Source organism: Erinaceus europaeus, chromosome 16, assembly GCF_950295315.1.
Source record: "Erinaceus europaeus chromosome 16, mEriEur2.1, whole genome shotgun sequence".
NCBI lineage: Eukaryota > Metazoa > Chordata > Mammalia > Eulipotyphla > Erinaceidae > Erinaceus > Erinaceus europaeus.
Window position 1 is genome coordinate 56801199 of NC_080177.1, and position 19794 is coordinate 56820992.

General features: G+C 39.8%; 1 protein-coding gene and 1 non-coding gene across 2 annotated transcripts in view; both read right to left on the reverse strand.

Annotated features, from left to right (window-relative positions):
* The window catches only part of AVEN (apoptosis and caspase activation inhibitor), a 165243-nt gene that overhangs the window by 102321 nt on the left and 43128 nt on the right, over window positions 1–19794 (reverse strand). The window lies entirely within an intron of this gene.
* LOC132533655 (small nucleolar RNA SNORD88) lies at window positions 4720–4811 on the reverse strand. The gene has a single exon (XR_009545507.1). It is a non-coding gene; the product is annotated as a small nucleolar RNA SNORD88 (small nucleolar RNA).

Consider the following 19794-nt stretch of genomic DNA (forward strand, 5'->3'; position numbering starts at 1 on the left):
AAACACACACACACATAGAACCTCAAATGGAATTGGCATATCGCACCAAAGTAAAAGACTCTGGGGTGGGGGTGGGTGGGTTGGGAGAATACAGATCCAAGAAGGATGACAGAGGACCTAGTGGGGGTTGTATTGTTATGTGGAAAACTGGAAAATGTTATGCATGTACAAACTATTGTATTTACTGTTGAATGTAAAACATTAATTCCCCAATACAGAAATTTAAAAAAAAAATCTCTTGCTTCGGAGATGAAAATCCATCCTGTGGATAGTAAAAATAAATGTAGCTTTCTAAAATCAAGAGCAACATCAGGATTACCAAGCACAAAGTCTTTGGAGATGATTCTCACAGAGGCTACGATCTAGCTGCTTTGGGTTCAGAACTGCTACAGGCCGCTGCTTCATTGAAATATTTTTCTAGTCATTCACTCTATAGCTAATGCACTGGGAGGTAATGATTTGAAATAGAGTGTCTGCTTGCACTCAGAATCCACTCAATCTTATAGAGGCCTGTACAACCAACCACTCTGTCAACGATCAGACCTTGTTCTCTACAAGAACTTGTACATTTACCAATATTTACAAAGTGCCCTTCCAATGTTGATACTACATTATAAATGACTTGGGAGAAAAATATCAGATAACTTAGGAAACAAAGCAGTAATTCTGGTTCACCTTTTTCCATTCTGTTTATCTGTATGAGAGTCCCAGTTTGCAGCTATTGACTGAGCTTTTACAAAAACACATGGGAAGGTAACAAGCACATTCAACCCTCATTAGCAAGATTAAAAGGACAAGGCACAATCAGAGACCATAAAAGAGTGCTACACAGTTACCAAAGGATGCTCCCATTCTAAGGTGCAGGACAGAAAACAGCCAGGTGTGCCAATCACCTTAGGAGAGCAATTTTCTAGACGCTCCATTGAAATGGAGCCTCAGTTACAGCTCTAAGTCAAGGAGATTTCCATCCAGGCCCTTGAATCCTCATGCATCAAGCTTCCCTGTTCTTGCTCCTCCAGCCAACTTGTAACATGGAGGGAGAAAAAGCTATTGTTAAGCAAGGCATAAATGTCATCATTAGCGATGATGACAGACCAGGGATGTGTAAAAGAGGGTCTACTTCTTTTTTCTTGCCACCAGGATTATTGCTGGGGCTCAGTGTCTGCACAACTCCAGACATTCTATCGTCCTAGAAGGAGAATATGAATGGGGAGAAAAAGAATGAAATAGATATTTTTAAGATTGTATACAACTACACAAAATTATAATTTAAGAAAAACCAAAATGAAATCCCTACTAAAAGTTTATACCAAATAACTCTTAATGCTTTATTTCAAAGAAATGAAGTATATATGCCCAAAACAGGTATATCTTCACACACATACTGACAAAAGGGTTTAAAACTTACAACATATTCTTCAAAGACAACTTTCTTATTTTTTTTTCATTTTTATGGGGGTTTTTGTTTTTTTGTTTCCTCCAGGGTAATCACTGGGGCTCAGTGCCAGCACTACAAATCCACTGCTCGGGGTACACTACTGTACAGCCCCCCACTTTTTTTTCAGTTTTATAGAGAAAACTATCATAAGAAAAACAGCTCAGTAAAAATCTCTGCTAAATACATATGTAAAATATAGAGTATGTTCTTTCAACTGAAAGGACTAGTGGAAATATAGGAACATTTTCAAAAGCATATCAAACCCTTACCCCAGCTACCTCTATGTTCAACATTTTCCCCCTTCCAAAATCCATCACTTAACTGTCTGTCAGAACAGCTCTTGCCCATTTTACCTGCTCACATTCCCAAGCTGCAGCTTTTCCCGGAGTGGCTTCCCAATGACAAGCTGCTCAGACAGAGCACCTATCCACATAAACAGATCGTCTGCTCCTTCCTTTTTTCTTTCAGGGTGCACTGCTGTCCATCAGGAGAAGTAATTAATGGGTGTATTATGTCTGAACGCGTCATCCCATCAGTTTGCTGTCTGGTTTGAATAGCTCCTACCAGCTCTTCATTCATGCAAAGTATGCTCACTGTCCAGGAGATGAAGCTGTCCCTCCTTTTGGATTTTTCCCTCACTATTCGAAACACAGTGTACCAGAACCATGTGTGACCAGAACCATAAGAGTGACAGAAGAATGCCTTCACCTTTTACATAGAAGAAGCTAAAGGAGTGAAAAGTTGTTAGAGGGAAAAACAAGGGAATCCGGAGAGTCCAAGAGACCATTCATGCTTCGGTCTACAGGGACTTCTTTTTCAGCAGCTGAATTGGGAAGTATGCCTAATTCTGAAATACAGACAATAGAACTTTTCCAGAAGGTGAAAGGTTTACAGAAAAAAAACAGGATTTCTCATTGCTGAAAACAGCCCATGAATTTTTAATAAGTTCTGAACACTCATGTTGGCTGTGGTCAGATCAACTGCTGATGTCAGAAAGAGAAAGACAATATTCACCCTTCTATTTCTATCATCCTATCTGAAGCGAATCTTCATGCTGCCGTAACTGATGCTACCGGAGCACCAGGAATAGAGCACCAAGATTTAGAGACACTACAAGAAATTAAACCCGGTGTAAAGGAACGCACGAGTGCAAAGCACAGAAGGTATTTCAGGGATTGGAGCTATTTCCAGCCAGAGTTCAAAGTACTGAGCTTCAGACAAACCACTGCCAGGTAAGATTTAATTTATACCATTAATCTGTATTGTGACTACAGAAACCAAAGCAGTGATGCTGTGAGCTAGTAGATGTGAATTTCATTCCACCTTCCCTTAAGCCTTATGTAGATCTAGTGAGTTTTTTTTTTTTTTTTGGGGGGGGGTAACACTTGTTTTTACTTATGCTGTATAAACTCTTAACTAGATAATGAAATATCTCCCCCACAAAAAAAAAAAAAAAATCTCATTTATTTTACACTGAATTTGTTCCACCCCTCCCTTCATTTGTAAAAGCCTGATTTTTGTCTTAATTAGTATCTTGATAAATGTATGAAAAACCCTGGATGGGGCAGAAGAGACATTCACAGATGCTATTTGCCAAACATACCCAAATAAGATTTGTTGGCACAGGGCACTTGAGAAAACAAACAAAACATCAATGCATTTTTAATATGTCTATTAATGGAAATGAACAAAGCTCAATGACTGGCTTTTATAATTACACACACTTACACACACACACACACACACACACACACACACACACACCTCAAAAAAAAAGCTGTAATGTCACTCTCACACTAAAGAAAAACAATCTCTACTAAACTAGAATATAACACTTTTGTCAACTGAGATTAATTTACAGTTAAGGTACTGGGCATATATTTATAACATATCAAATCCTGATTTAACAAGAGAACAAAAAATGTCTGGTATCTTAATACCTCAGAGGCTTTTTAACTCAGATCAATGGTCTAAACTGTAAGTGCAAAGAACCACTAGGACCATCAAAGAGTATTAAAGGGAACAGTGCCTCTTAGAAATCCCCTAGAAACCACTCCACAATGAGACTAGCATATGTAAAACAAAGAGATAAAGAGAAAGGACTGTCAGAATTTCAATTCCCTATATCACTTTTATATTAAATTCAACCACAATTGTTTCCATTTAAACATTAATAAGAAGAGTCTGAAGCTTAAATCTTCTCACAAATGAGTCTTACTAATAATCATAGTCCTGTTATCATCGAAGACCAGAGATAACGGAAAAAAATAAAAGCAAACCACACCTAGCTATAGAGATCTTCTGATCATGCAAGGGAAGTTATCAAGAGTAATCATTCAGTATTTGTCTTTTAAAAAAAAAGTCAGATCTGAATTCTCTTCTATTTCCCTGTGCTCTGCATTTTTATGAATGGAGTGAACTGCATGACCCCTGTACTCTTTAAGAATGCCTCTTTTGCTTCTGTATTTATTACAGAAATTCGCCCATCATTTTTGCAGTAACCAAAGAAAAGCTGCAAAGACAAGCAGAGATAGTATAATATACAGCAACCTCAAAAAGAAGAAAATAGTTAGATATTCAAAATATTTCATTTGTATACATACCAGTCCCAACCAGAGGTAAAGGACTATTTTTTTTTTATCTACAGTGAGTCTTTGCTAAAGATTTTCATCTTTTTCCTCCTGTTTTACTTCACTGACACACTTGAAAAATTAGCATTTTTACTTTGAAAATAAAAAATTAACATTTCAACTCACAATCAGTTAAGAGTGGTAAAATATGAGCTTTACACTCTTGTGTTCAATTTTTTTCCCAACAAGTAGTTAGTCATATTCCTGAGTTCTCTGGATTTAAATTATTTATTGTAATGTACATCAATTTGGTAATTTTGCTTCTGTAGTTTATCTTCTCAAGGCAATGAACTGCCAGATACCATCCTCCCTCCCTTTACTCTTGTCAGGAAGAAGCTTCATTTTATTTTCTTTCATATTGAAATCAAGGTTTTTCTTTATAATCTATTGTGAATAATAGTAAGAGGCTTAAATAATAGCTTTCAAAAAAAATCTTAAAGTAATTCGGAATAATCTATATTTCTCTCATCTTTGTGAAGAAAATTTTTTTAAAAAAATAGCTAGTTTTTTTTTTTTTTTCCGAGATGAGACTTTAATGTGATGGCCGCACCGCGGTGAGGCCTGGTCTCAGGTGGTGCTGAACGGAGAGAGGGAGAAACATCAGACTCCGAGGGCAGCAACTTCCATCCCTACATGCACCTCTGCAGATCGGGGCCCCTCAGACCCCCGGGGTGTCAAAGGTCCCGGGGGGCACCATGTCCTCAGGGGTGGTCAGAGCCCAGTGCTGGACATCACGGGGGCAAAATAGCTAGTTTTAACACATCATTTCTCAGTGTGTTAAGAAAACTGAAAAATACTAACTTTAGCATATCCTGAGTGCAAATAGCCAAAGAAGTTCACACTAATGCCTAAAAACTTGGGCTATGTTAGTGGTTTTGCTGCTGTTGGGTTGCTTGTTTCTCTGTTTGTTTTGCACTATGCGGAAAGACTGATCAACTAAGGAGACTTTGGGGCAGGGGAGACAGCATAATGGTATATAAAAGACTTCCACGCCTGAGGTTCCAAAGGTCCCAGGTTCACCCAGCATCACCATAAATCAAAGCTGAGTAGTGCCCTGATAAAATAAAATGAAGACCCTAAAGATAAAGAGATTTTTGAAAATTCCTGGGAAGTATTCAATGATTGCATTGAATTCTTGCAAAGTATTCAATGAAAGTATTTAATGATTGCATGATCATTTCTAAATTGAAAACTTATAGTATTGTATTTCTAAATTGAAAACTTATAGTATGATTATAAAAGTGTAACAAGTATAGTAAACAGAAAAAACATGTTGGCTACTATGTCCGTAAAATTGTCTTGAATGCTACAGCCCTACTCATTTTATATCATCCAAAACCCCCTCCACCTCTTCTCTTTCCTTGTTCAGAGTCCCCTCGTTTGTCAGTAATTATATTATAAACTTATAACATCCCAATAAAATGATAAAAAATAAATAAATCACCCAGAAGCCATAACTATAAGAAAATCGATGTATTTCTACAGGCCAGAATTAAGTACACCCATATCAAATGTCATTACTTACAAAAATATGTTTGTCTGACATAGCAACATTTTTTTTATTTTCCCCCTTTTGTTGCCCTTTTTATTGTTGTTGTAGTTATTAATTTCATCATTGTTAGATAGGACAGAGAAATGTAGAGAGGAGGGGAAGACAGAGAGAGGGGAAGAAAGACGCCTGCAGACCTGCTTCAACACCTGTGAAGCGACTCCCCTACAGGTGGGGAGCCAGGGGCTCAAACCAGGATTCTTACGCTGGTCCTTGCGCTTTGCGCCACATGCACTTAACCTGCTGCGCTACTGCCCGACACAACAACACAATTTTATATGTAAAAGTAGAACTACAGCTTAAAGCAACTGACACTACCCGATATTTTTATTCAATAAATATGCACTTGTATCTGCAGTGCTGGAACTTTCAAATGTAACTTAGCCTTCTCAAAATAGTTTATTTCACCCCAGTGAAATTCTAGGTCTTTACAGCTTAGTTCAACAAGGTATTTCAACTAGCCAGTGTATGTGCTCCTTAGTGTGGCAGATTTTCTCTCTGAAGTGACCAGATTCAAATAAGGGTAACAGCTCATCACAGAGACTCATCTCTCCTCTCCACCTTCTCCTGCTGAGAGAGAATAATCTCTGGCTTGTGACATCACAATCTGTCGTTGTGGAAGTGGCAGTGATATCAAACAGATGATTATATCCTTTCAGCATGAGCTTGCTGCAAAAGAGATGTGAGCACTATCATTTCTAGTCATATCACAGAGGCACTAAAAAGATGCATGACAGGAAACAAACTAGAGAGATGCTTTCATGGCCATTTGTCACTTTTGCACCATCCACTTCTAAAGATGAAAGTAGCATTTCACAGTTTATCCCATTAATGATTTAAAAGACGTGGTGTTAATCAAATTCACAGATAAGATGGCAGTGAAAAGAAACAGCAAGACACCCGAGACACTCGACAGTAAAGGAAGAGAAACCCAGAAAACTGAGGGAGCTGATGCAAAATCTCACCTTAGCTCAAACAGAAATACTGTTGCTTGTTAGAGAATGAATAAATTATCAATGCACACAAAATGGGGGGGATCTGGAATAGAGATTCCTAGATTATCAAGTGACCCTATACCACCTGGAGGTGGCACAGTTGATTGGCATTGGACCCTCAAGCCTAAGGTCCCAAATTCAATCCCTAGCATCTTATATGTCAAAATGATGCTCAGCTTTTCACTCCTCTTCCTCTTCTCCCAGATCTCATAAATATTTTAAAGAAAAAATATGAGAGGAAGGCCAGGCCATGGCACATCCAATTAAGCCTACATAGTATGAAGCTCAAGGACCTGCCCAAGGAGCCAGGTTCGAACCCCCGCTCCCCACCTACAGGGGGCGCTTCACTAGCAGTGAAGCAGGTCTGCAAATGTCTGTCTTTCTATTTCCCCCTCCTTTCTCAATTTCTCTCTGTCGTAGCCAATAAAATGGGGGAAAAAAATGGCCACCAGGAATAGTGGATTTGTAGTGCTGGCATCACATCCCATTGATAACCTGGGAGGCAAAGAAAAAAAAAAAAAGAGAGAGAGGAAGGGAGGGAGGGAGGAAGGGAGGAAGAAAGGAAGGGAGGGAGAAATGGTGACCCATGACAGAGTAGTTAGTATGTGACATTTAAACTACTGCTGTAACATGACCGACAGAGCTGAGGAATATCTTCTCAGAAAACAAAACTTCATAAAATAATCAACTTAATAAGCAAAATAATTATCTCCTGTGAAATCTTTCACCAAAACTCTGCAAAAAATAAAAGCTAAAAATTAGAAATTAGAGTTCAAGAAATGACATAAGTTCCATTTACAAATATAAAGTAAGACCTTCTCTCTAGCATCTTTTTTTTCTTTGATCATTCTATTAGGAGGTTAATGGTTTACGTACAGTTGTTGATACACGGGTTAAATTTCCCCATGACAGGTGTCTGCAAAACACTCTCACCAAACCCCCACCCAATGTAGATCCTTTCCTACTATCATGCATCAGGACTCCACTCCACCCCACCTTTCAGCCCTCTAGGGCAGTGTTGTTGTTCTGCCCCAGTCCCTAGGCCCTCAAGACAAAGGCAGAAAGGGACAAAGAGTGACAAGAGAACACAGTGAATCTTCCTTCAATGCAATGGGGTGAGGTCCAGGATCAAACCTGGGTTGAGTGCATGGCAAAGCAACACACCATCCATGTAAGCTATTTCGCCAGCCACTTTCTAGCAGCTTTTAAGCAGGCAGAGCTGCAAAAGGGCAAGACACACCAGGCCTTCCAAACCAAACATGTGCAGCTTCCCAACTCAAACTATCAATCACTTGCGACTTTGCAACCTTGACTCAGGCCCTACATAAAGATTATGTGCAGAAAATAATAACAAGAACTCCATGAATAAGTACGAGCCAACCTGAAGTTTGATCTGTAGTTATAGTTTCCTTAATAAATGGTGTGTTGGGTACTTAAAACATTTATTCAGTGTCATGCACTGGTCAAGTACTACTCTCCCCCCCCCCCACTATTTAACAGTTATTTAAATATCTTGCCATTTCCCTTTCTTATATGGGGCTGAAGGTATTAATGAATGAATTTAAGAATACAATCCAAGGAGAGAATGTTACCACTTTTATAAACCTATAGTTCTGTGTGGTCCAGGAGGTAGCGAAGTGATAAAGCTTTGGACTCTCAAGCATGAGGTCCTGAGTTCAATCCCCGGCAGCACATGTGCCAGAGTGATGTCTTGTCCTTTCTCCTATCTTTCTCATAAGTAAATAAATAAAATCTTTTTTAAAAAAAAAAAACCTATAGTTCATTGCCACACTGCTGTCATCATAAGAATACACAGGTCCTCCAATTTATAGATTCTCATTCATTATATGGATGTAGCATTGAATGACAGAGCAAACATCACTTTCCAGTTTAGTTTTCCCAACAAAAATATTCACCTGTTTATACAGTCTTCTTGGTACAACAATCTAAATGTGGTTGGCTTATAGCCAATCTAGCAAACATATATTAGGTATATAACCCAAAGCTAGTGCATGAATAGCTCTTCAACTGCATGTCTCTCTTCATTTGTGCTGCAAGGGTGCAGTCCCCTATATGTAGCAACCACTGCAACTTGTAATGCTATAGGAGGCTTCTTCATGCCTACGAACTCTCAGCACTCTGATAAACACCTCTGACTCCATTTTGTTACACTTCATTGGAAATCTAGTCACATATTTATCTGCTGAAGACTGCATCCCTCATAGTTCTATAAGGAGTTATTCTTGAAGGCCCCAAGAATAAGTCCCCCACACATTCATTTGCTTATTCCTAATATAAGCAAAAGACTGGTTCTTCAACAGATTTGCTAAATGACTATGAAGATTCTTGCAGGTACAACCTAATCAGAAAGAGAGAAGAATAGCTATCCTACACTATCTGTCAGTTCACTGACCATGAACAAATAGATCAGATACAGAAAAGTCTCAACATGGGGAATCTTTGGAGCAGGTCAAATTTGTGAAATGTACATGGCATTATGAGGTGTGCAAATACAGAATGGCAAACTCATCCCTTAGACTTTTGCTGTATTTGGCATAATCACATCTGCCATACTATGTTTCATCCAGAGTGTCATCAATATAGAAAGGATCTAAATTGGTCTTACTGCTCACGTGATTACAGGAAATTCTGAATAAGCATGTTAATAGAAGAACTGAAGAGACACCACAGTAAGCTTTTCATTCAAAGAACTGAGTAGTGAAATGACATACTTAAAAATATTATGTTTTTATGACTCTTTCTGTATGTGCTTATGTGTTTTACGTACACAATGAACCCATTCAAGTATTGAAGTCAAATATCCTTACTGAATTTGTGAGCCACAGTAGATGTACCTGTCAGATGTATGCCACAAACAGTAATGGAGATTAAGACAGTTCAATGTTGTAGCTCATACTCTCTGATAAAAAATAATGTTTGAAGAATGCTGCAGGAGGCCAGTACAATTAATTGGCATGCCTGCTGGGGGTGAAGACAGGTTCTGTGTCTAGAGCATGTGTGTAGATTTTTAGTATCTGTAGATAAACGCATTAAGTCTGTGGTTTGGTGCTGGTGTGTATAACTCATGAATTTTTTAGCTTTACTATCCCCCACACACACAGTTTTTTTTTAACAGTCCTACTCTTTCAAACAAGATCTTAGATAAAATGTACAGATCTAGGGGCCAGGTGGTGAAGTGTGCACATTACAGTGCACAAGGATCCAGGTTCAAGCCCCTGGTCCCCACCTGCATGGGGAAAGCTTCCCAAGAGGTGAAGCAGGGCTGCGGGTGTCTCTGTTTCTCTCCCTTTCTATCTTCCCCTCTCAATTTCTCCCTGTCTCTATATAATAATAAAGTAAAATAAAAACATGCAGATTTATCATATATGAGAGCCTATCCTCCCCAGTGGAATTGAGGTAGAAAGTCTGGAGGCCTGCTAGTAGAAGACCCATCTCTCCTGTGCTCCCCATTCCCACACTTCTTGGGCCAGTTCCTAAGATACATTTGCTGTAATTGTTCTGCCATCTAGAGGATCCACAAAGGTAGGCTTCTCCATCTTACTACACATACTTGATTCCATACAGACACTGCCCCATTCGCTAAAATTCCTGGTATGTACCCACCACAGTCTTTCTTCATACACAAAGGCACGGGGCAAAACAGTTCACATGCAAGAATGCTGCTGCTCAACCACTCCATTGGCTCAACAGTGATCAAAAAACAAAGACCTAGGATCCAAGTAAATTGTAATTTGACAAGCAAGGGCAAAACAGCTATAAATTCTGCTAGAATATCCCACGATAAAATTTAACAGAACCTTGGAAAACTTGATCATTTGTGATCAAGAAGAAAGACATGGAAATGAAACTGAGAATTGTCATAGTAACAGTCAGATTTCAGTGTGAGATATTAACAGAATGTGATTGTCGAAAGTATCAGTTAGCCTCCTTTCACCAACAACACTGCCAGAAATGTCAGTTGCCTTTTTGTGATTTTTAGTGACTGCCCTATAGTGATCCCCAAATATGTATTTGGGGGCTCTGCAATTTATTTAGTTTTAAGAATAAGATAGTGGGGCCAGCTGGTGGCACACCTGACTGAGCACACATTACAATCTGCAAGGATCCAAGGTTCAAGTCACTAGTTCTCATCTGCATGGGGGAAACTTCACTATAACTGAAGCAATGCTGCAGGCATCTCCCTTCTCTCTCCCTCTCATATCCCCTTCTTTATCTCTCCTCCCACACCCCTTTCTCTGTCCTATTAAACAGAAAGTAAATAAAATGACAGTAAGAGCTGAAGTATGAAAACTAGAAACCTTAAATAACTTAATGCTATATCTACAGGGTTTATTTATTGGAAGATTAATACTTTATAATTGACAGTAAATACAACAGTTTGTACATGCATAACATTTCTCAAGTTTTGCACACAATACAACTTCCAATAGGTCCTTTGCCATCCTATTCCAGGACTTGAACCCCACCACCACCCACCTGAATTTTTTATTTTAATTTATTGTGGGATTTTTTACAGTCGACAGTAACTACAATTGTTTGTACATGCATAATATTTCTCATTTTCCACACAACAATACAACCCACACTAGGTCCTCTGCCATCCTGTTCCAGGACCTGGACTCCCCCACCCCACCCCAACCCCAGAGTCTTTTACTTTGGTGCAATACACCAACTCCAGTCCAAGTTCTGTTTAGTGTATTCTCTTCTGTTCTTGTTTTTCAACTTCTGCCTGAGAGTGAGATCATCCCATATTCATTCTTATGTTTCTGACTTACTTCACTTAACATGATTTCTTCAAGCTCCATCCAAGATGGGCTGAAAATGGTGAAATCACCATTTTTATTCTGAAAATGTCCAATAGTTCTAGTTCATCTATCTCTTCATTTAGCTCCTTCCTTTCTTTGTTGATTTTTTTGCCTGGATGATCTGTCAAGTTGAGAGAGTGAGGTATTTAAGTCCCCTACTATTACTGTGTTGCTGCTAATATATTGCTGTAGCTCTTTCAGTAGATGTCTGATGTATCTGGATGGCCTCTCCTTGGGTGCACAGATGTTGATAACCATTAAGTCCTCTTGATTGATTGATCCTCTTTTAAAATTTTATTTATTTTAAGGTCTATCATGTCAAATGTGAGCATAGCTGTTCCTGCCCTTTTTTTCTTTTTCTTTTTTCTTTTGTGATCCATTGGCTTGTATGATAGTTTCCATCCTTTCACTTTGAGTCTGTGTTTGCCTTGTTGAGTTAGGTGGGATTCCTGTAGACAGCATATTGTTGGGTTGTGTTTTCTGATCCATCTTCCTACTCTGTGCCTTTTAATAGGTTAAATTTAAGCCATTGACATTTACTGATATTATAGATTGAAGATATTTTAATGCCATTCTTGTAGATTTTTAGAGTGTTCTAATATGTGGCTTGTTTATGGTGATCTGATTATAGAAGACCTTTCAGAACTTCTTTCAGGGCAGGCTTGGTGATAGTTGATTCCTTCAACTGTTGCTTGTCTGAGAAGAATTTTATGCCTCCATCTATCCTAAATGATAATCTAGCAGGATACAGTAGTCTTGGTTGAAAGCCTTTCTCATTGAGCATTCAAGAGATATCTTGCCATTCTCTTTTGGCCTCTCGTGTTTGTGTGGAGAAATCTGCTGCTAATCTTATGGGTTTTCCTCTGTAAGTGACTCTTTGTTTTTCTCTTGCAGCCTTCAGGATCCTTTATCCTTACTCCTTATGATTTCTAAATATGATGTGTCTTGGTGTCTTTAAGTCTGGGTTAATTCTGTTAGGGACCCTCTGGGCTTCTTGAACCTTTATTTTTTTATGTTGTCTAGACTGGAGAAGTTCTCAGCTGTTATGTCCTGTAGAATGCTTTCTTCCCCTCCCTCTCTTCCTCTGGTAGGCCTATAACGCATATATTATTTCTTTTGACATCATCCCATATATCTCTGTTGTTTTCAGTATCTCTTAATCTCTTTTTGAGATCTCTTCTTTCGTAGTTTTCTCTAATTCATCTTCAATCTTGCTAATTCTGTTTTCTGCCTCGTTTATTCTAGTCTCTCTCTGCTGTTATTTTCTGTAGCTCAGCTATTTTCTTACCCTGTTCTGATACTGTATTAACTTGTTCAGCTGGTTGTGCTCTTAGCTCAGCTATTTCAGCTTTCAGCTCTCTAATTACCTCAAGACAGTGCTTTCTTTTAGAGTCTCATTTGTTGTTTCTGCATTTCTGATGACAATTCTTTCAAACTCTTTCCTCACTCCTGTGACTAATTCCTCAGCTTGTGTATGGATGTTGATCCCATTCTTCTGTGTTTCTACCGTTGAGGGGCTTTTAGCTGGACTTTTGTCCTGGTTCATTTCTCCTTGGTTTAGCCATTATTATAGTGTGTTGTGAGGTCCTTCTCTCAGTACTTTTCAGTCCACTGATTACTCTTGCCCGAATTGACTTGTGTCTAAGTAAGGTACTTAAAAAGAGTTCACAGTTGTGGAAATTAACAGTTGTTTCAATGTTATCTCAATCCCTGAGTTGAAGCATAGTGGCCAGTAAAGCCTCTTTTGTTGTTTTTCTTCCCTGTATTCTATGGTAGCCTGGAAGCTTTTTACCTATAAGGTTTTTTAGCTTAATCACTCACTCCTGACTAGGAGATTAAGCAGGGTTGGGGAGAGATAGCAAGTGGTTATGCAAAGAAACTCCTACACCCCAAGGATCCAAAGCTCCAGGCTCAATTCAGCTTCTCTGCCAAGCTGGCAGCACTGCTGGGCCCTGTGAGTTCCTAAACAAGTCCTGTTAGTAGTCTGTCTGTAGGTTCTGAGGCAATTATTTACCATTTTCTCATTAGGAGAACAATGTGGAAAGGCTCTCACTATACAGCCCCACCCCTAGACCACCAGGGTTTAGATCTTCTCCTGAGTTTCCTGGTCACTTCTCTGCCTCCCGATGTCAGCACAGGGTTCCCCCCCCCCCCCCACTGCTCCAACCTCTAAGGGCAGTTGCAAATGGTGACTCACAGCTGCATTTGGTGAGTCTTAGGGGGAGTCCTCTCCTCCCAGTCTTTTTGTTGGTAAAACAGACTGGATGTGGCTCCTCAACTGGTAAACTGCCAGACTATTACCAGCCACTTGGGAATAGATATGGACTTTAGCCCTGGGATTCTCTCCCTAGGCTCCTCTCTGTCCACAAGCCATACAAGTTTTCACTCAATAGTGACTTGGTGAGTTCCCAAAGTAGTCCCAGTCTCAACTTGTTGCAGTCTCCGATGATTTTTGATATTCCTTGTTCTTCAGAGAAGTTTCTCAACTGGGTAGAGCTGGAGATCTGGGCAGAGTTGTGGTCTCTGGATGTTCTGGTGATTTGGTGGGTTCCCAAATTAGTTCTAGTCCTGTCTTGTTGCGGTCTTCTTTGATATTCTTAGTTGACCGAGGAGAGGAGAGAAATGCAGTTCTATCCACAGGATTTAATGAATACATGCCCCAAAACTATGTTACAGTTATAGTGACACACTGCTTATGTCATTATTCACTTCCACTCAGTGGTCACCTGCTGCATTATTACCTACCTGTTTAATAAGACTTTCTCATAAATATCAAAATCAGAAATGATTCCTATTTTTAATATTTATCTATTTAATTCATAACGAGAAAGGGGAACAGAGAGAGACAGAGAACCAGAGCATCACTCTAGCACATTCAATGCCAAGGACTAAATGCAGGATATCATGCTTTAAGAGTTCAGTGCCTTACCCACTGCACCACCTCCCAAACATTAATTTACCAAGGCTGGGAGGTGGCACACTTGGTAAAGCACACACATCACCAAAAGCAAATGCTGGGTCCCCACCTGCAAGGGGGAAGTTTCACAGTGAAGAGAGAGACAGGGAACAAAGCTTGCTCCACCATCCAGAGAGCCCCACTTGCTCTCATGCAGTGAGTCAGGGTCTCACTTATGTAAGGTAGCTAGCTGCTCTACCACTTCCCTGGCTCCTACTTTTTCATATTTTATTATAAGTTAATTCAAGAGGCTGGGCAACAGCACCCAGTTAAGCACACATATCACCATGTGCAAGGACTCACCCTCACGCCTCCACTCCCCACATGCATTGGGGATGCTTCATGAGCAGTGAGACTGGTCTGCAGGTATCTATATTTCTCTCTCCTTATCTCCCTCTCAATTTCTCTTTGTCTTGTCAAATAAAATGCATATGAAAAAAAAGAAAGGAAAAAAAAAGGCCTCTGGGAACAGAGCATTTGCTGGCACTGAACCCCAGCAATAATCCTGGAGGGAAAAACAAAACACAACAAAAAAATAATTCAAACAAATGACTAATACCTATATACAACCATGTCTACATCCAACTTTGACAAATACCATGTTCTGCCATGTTTGCATCAGTATTTCATGGCCCAGCAGTACAATTTTATTCTTTGGAATAACTATGTCAGGACTAATTACAATTTATACATCTTTAATTTACAATTTATTGTCTTTATTTTATTTTCTTGTGATCACCAAGGACTCACCATTCTGGGATGACTTTTTCAGAGAGGGAGACAGCGAGACAAAAATTACCACAGCATCCCTCAGCAGTGGCCAGGGCTTGAACCTGGGTCACATGCATGACAAGACAAGCACACTATTCAGGTGAACTATTTTGCCACTCTCATTTGATATTTTTAACTATCAAAGAAAGGTTGTTCATAGTCTGAATTCAACTGTATTCATTACATCAAAAATATAAATAATAGGAAAGATACAAAAACTTTTAAAATCTTGAAGGGTCAATGGTGGCGCACCCAGTTAACCATACACTTTACAGTGCGCAAGGACCTTCACAAGTGGTGACGTAGGGCTTTAGTTGTCTCTCGCTGTCTCTTTCCCTCTCTATCTCCCCCCCCCTAAACTTCTGTCTCTAATAAGGTATTTTAAAAAAAAAAACTTAAATTTTGAGTTGTACCCTTTCTGTCTCTGATGTCCAGGTGAACCTTTTTAACAAATATTCCAGACAACCGAATTATGGGCTAGATCCTTTTACCTTCCCACCTGCTGTCTCAGCTTCCTGTGGAGTAGTAACATCCTAGACAGAGGTAAAATAATCAATTTTTACAGCCTCCCTTGGGAAGGAAACAACTCACTGTCACAGAGGAAAGAAATTATAGCAAGGTTCTATCTATCTGGAGGGTAGAGAGGGGAGAGAATCTTTTGAGGTCAAGTCAGTAGTCAAAATACTAGAGATACAGACAGGAAGAGATACAGACTGCTCACTCTGTTGACAGTGTAAACATCCATCTCTCCCCTCTTATAAACAGAGCCCACAAAAATAACTTCATTTAAAGTAAATACAAAAGATTGGACGTGAGACAGGAAAGCTTGTCTTCAGGAGGACAACTGGACAGAAGCCTCAATACTCTGACCTTAAAATACTCTGACAGCTTCTCGGGGGTTGGGCAGTAGTGCAGCAGGTTAAGCGCATGTGGCGCAAAGCACAAGGACTGGAGTAAAGATCCCAGTTCGAGCCCCCCGGCTCCCTACCTGTAGGGGAGTCGCTTCACAGGCAGTGAAACAGGTCTGCAGGTGTCCTTCTCTCGTCTTCCCTTCCTCTCTCGATTTCTCTCTGTCCTATCCAACAACGAACGACATCAACAACAATAATAACCACAACAAGGCTACAACAAGAGCAACAAAAGGAGGGGGGATGGCCTCCAGGAGCAGTGGATTCATGGTGCAGGCACTGAGCACCAGCAATAACCTTGGAGGCAAAGAAAAGAAAAGAAAAAACAGCTTCTCACAGATCCCCAAAGAAAGATCTGATTAACATTATAACAAATGCTGAAGATGAGACAAATTCAAATGAGCCCTACCCTTCTACCTTCCTGATATGCCCGTGCCTTTGTTCACAAGCACAGAAAACACTACACACATCACAGAGCACTTTCATACATTCACATTCTTCCCAGTGAGTGAGAAGGCTGTTGACAAAACACTTAACAGACTGTCATGCCCCAGCACAGTAACCTCAATGAGGACAAATCACGTGTTCTCTCTCTCAAGGACACTTTGGAACAAAGGCTGATCCATGCACGTGTCCTCCTCACACCCCCACTCCTAACTCAGTGAAATCTGGAAACTCTGGGTATTTTCTACAAATTGAGAACCTATGACTCTCCAACTTTCCAATTAATATGTTAGAGTAACTTAGTCTTCTCTGTTAAAGCTTCGGGGCTTAAGTCAAAAAGACTGGCAAGTCAGTAGAGGCAAATTAGTTCACTTGAATAGTGTGGCTATTTTGCCAAATATGCAACCCAGGTTTGAACCTGGCTCCACCTTAAAACTAAAAATAACTGGTCCAGAAGAAAAGGTAAGGGACAGTCACAGAAATACAAATATAAATAGTAAGATACCACTTTTACAACTTTGAGAATGTCATACATTAGAAAAGACAGTAACAGCAAATGTTGGCGAGGATATTGAGGGGAAAATGGACAATTTTGCCCTGCTGGTGGGAGTGTAAATTGGCTCAACCCTTGTGGAAAACAGTCTGGAAAGTTCTCAGAACACTAGAAATGGACCTACTCTACAACCCAGCAATTCCTCACCTGGGGATTTATCCAAAGGAAACAAAACCACATATCAGAAGAGATCTATATATATCTATCCTATGTTCAAAGCAGCACAATTTGTAGTAGCCAAAACTTGGAAGCAACTCAAATGTACAATATCAGATGAGTGGCTTAAAAAACTGTGAGATATATACGTGATGGAATATTACTCAGCTATTAAAAGTGATGAAATCATCTTTTTGCATCATCTTGGGTGGAACTGGTAGACAATGTGTTAAGTGAGATAAGTCAAAAGGAAAAGGACAAATAACTTATAAGCAGGACTTAACAAGCAGGGACAGGGTGAGAGAACACAAAGTGAAGTGTGGACTGGGCATGGTATATCATACCAAGGCAAAAAAAAAACTCTGGGGAAAAATGGGAGGAAGAGAACTTTGGTGTCCTGGTGCAGAATGAAATTGTATCCATGTGTCAATAAATGCACTGTAAACCATTAACCCCCTCAATAAATAATAACATTAGGGACATGAGTAAAAGCTGTGGTGCAATAAATAAGGCATTGAACTTGAAATTTTAAAGTCCCCAAGTTCGATCCCACCATCACATGTGACACACTGGCTCACTCTGCTCTTATGTTTATAAAGGGAAAAAAATGTAGATGCTGACAGAAGAGAATCTTTTTTTTTAACTTTTTCTTTTATTTATTATTAGATAGAGACAGAGAGGGAAAGAGACAGAGAAAGACACCTACAGCCCTGTTGCACCACTTGTGAAGCTTTCCCCATGCAGGTGGGGACCAGGCACTTGAACCTGGGTCTTTGTGCAGTATAATATGTGTGCTTAACTAGGTGTACCACCACCTGGCCCCTGAGAAGAGATTTTCTCTACAGAGACCCAACGATAGACTAATTATTCTGAATAAAACAGCACTTGTTAGTGAGCACCCCCCTGAACACAAATAATATAAGATGGTGACAAATCTATCATGAACAGAGGAGATTTCTAGAGGGCTTTCTTTTAGACGATTAATTGATTTGTTAATGAGAGAGAGCCAGAGCATCATCCTGGCACATAGGAGGATACCAGGGTTTGAACTTAAGACCTCATATTAAAGGGTCCAAGGCTTAATTCACAGTCCTATCTCCCAGCCCCCTAAAGGCATTACTGAAAAACAATGGGGGAACAGGGAGTGGGAATGTGGCCAGGAATATAGTTCAGTGGTAAAACACTAATTCCACATGTAACAGGTTCCAGGGAGGGAAGGAAGTTGGGAAGGAGGGAGGGGAAAAAGGAAGGAGGGAGGGAAAAAGGAAGGATAAAATTAAAAGTATGTTATACAAATTGATCCATAAAGGATTTAAGAAAAATGCATCAACTTCAGGTTTTTTTTCTTTGCCATATTTTCTTATCTAAGAAATATTAAAAGGTATTATAGGGGTCAGGCAGTAGTACACTCTGTTCAGTGCACAAACTACCATGCATAAGGACCTTGGTAGGTCCCCTACATGCAGGGGAGACACTTTACAAACAGTGAAGCAGATCTGCAGGTGTCTACCTTTCTCTCCTCTCTTATCTCAGCCACCCCTCTTCAATCTGTCTCTGTCCTAGTAAATAAGACTAGGAGTGCGGGAAATGACCTCTGGGAACAATGGATTTGTAGTACTGCTCTAAACCTCAGTGGTAATCCTGTGAAAAAAAAATAAGTATTATACCACAAACATGGACAGTACTAATTTTTACCCTGAAGTTCCAAGTCTAATAGGAACAAAAATGGAAGATGAATAGGAGAAAGTCTGTGTCCATGTCAGGCAAGAATAGGAAGGAAGAGCAGCACAACAAAACTGACCCAAGAAACAGACAATAGACAGGACCAATTCACTTACAGAATACTCCTGCTGGGAGTTGGGCTGTAGCGCAGCGGGTTAAGCGCAGGTGGCGCAAAACACAAGGACCGGCTGTAAGGATCCCGGTTCGAACCCCGGCTCCCCACCTGCAGGGGAGTCGCTTCACAGGCGGTGAAGCAGGTCTGCAGGTGTCTATCTTTCTCTCCTCTCTGTCTTCCCCATCTCTCTCCATTTCTCTCTGTCCTATCCAACAACAACAACCATAATAACTACAACAATAAAACAACAAGGGCAACAAAAGGGAATAAATAAATAAAATAAATATAAAAAAAAGAATACTCCTGCTTTCTTTCTCATCCTGGGAAAATGTTTAATTTTTTTTTAAAGATATATGCAAAGAGACTTTCATGCCTGAGGCTCCAAAGTTCAAAGTTCAATCCCTCCTCCCCCCCCCCCAACAAAAGCCAGACCTAAACAGTGCTCTGGTAAAAATAAATAAGTAAATGATGCATTTCTTTATTATTAAAAGGAGAGAGTCATCCCGTTATTCTAACCCATGTGCTGCTTAGGGGCCAGACTCAGGAACTCAAGCTTTAGGGTAAGTTCAACACTATACCCACTGTGCCAACTCCTAGGCCACAAAAATATTCAATTGTTAAGTCTGGGGAAAAAAAATCATCTCTATTTCATCTCTACATACTAATCGGATTATAGTTGACCCTAAAAGGAATCATCTCTTAAAATTCTCTCCAGATGGGTGGGGTGGTAG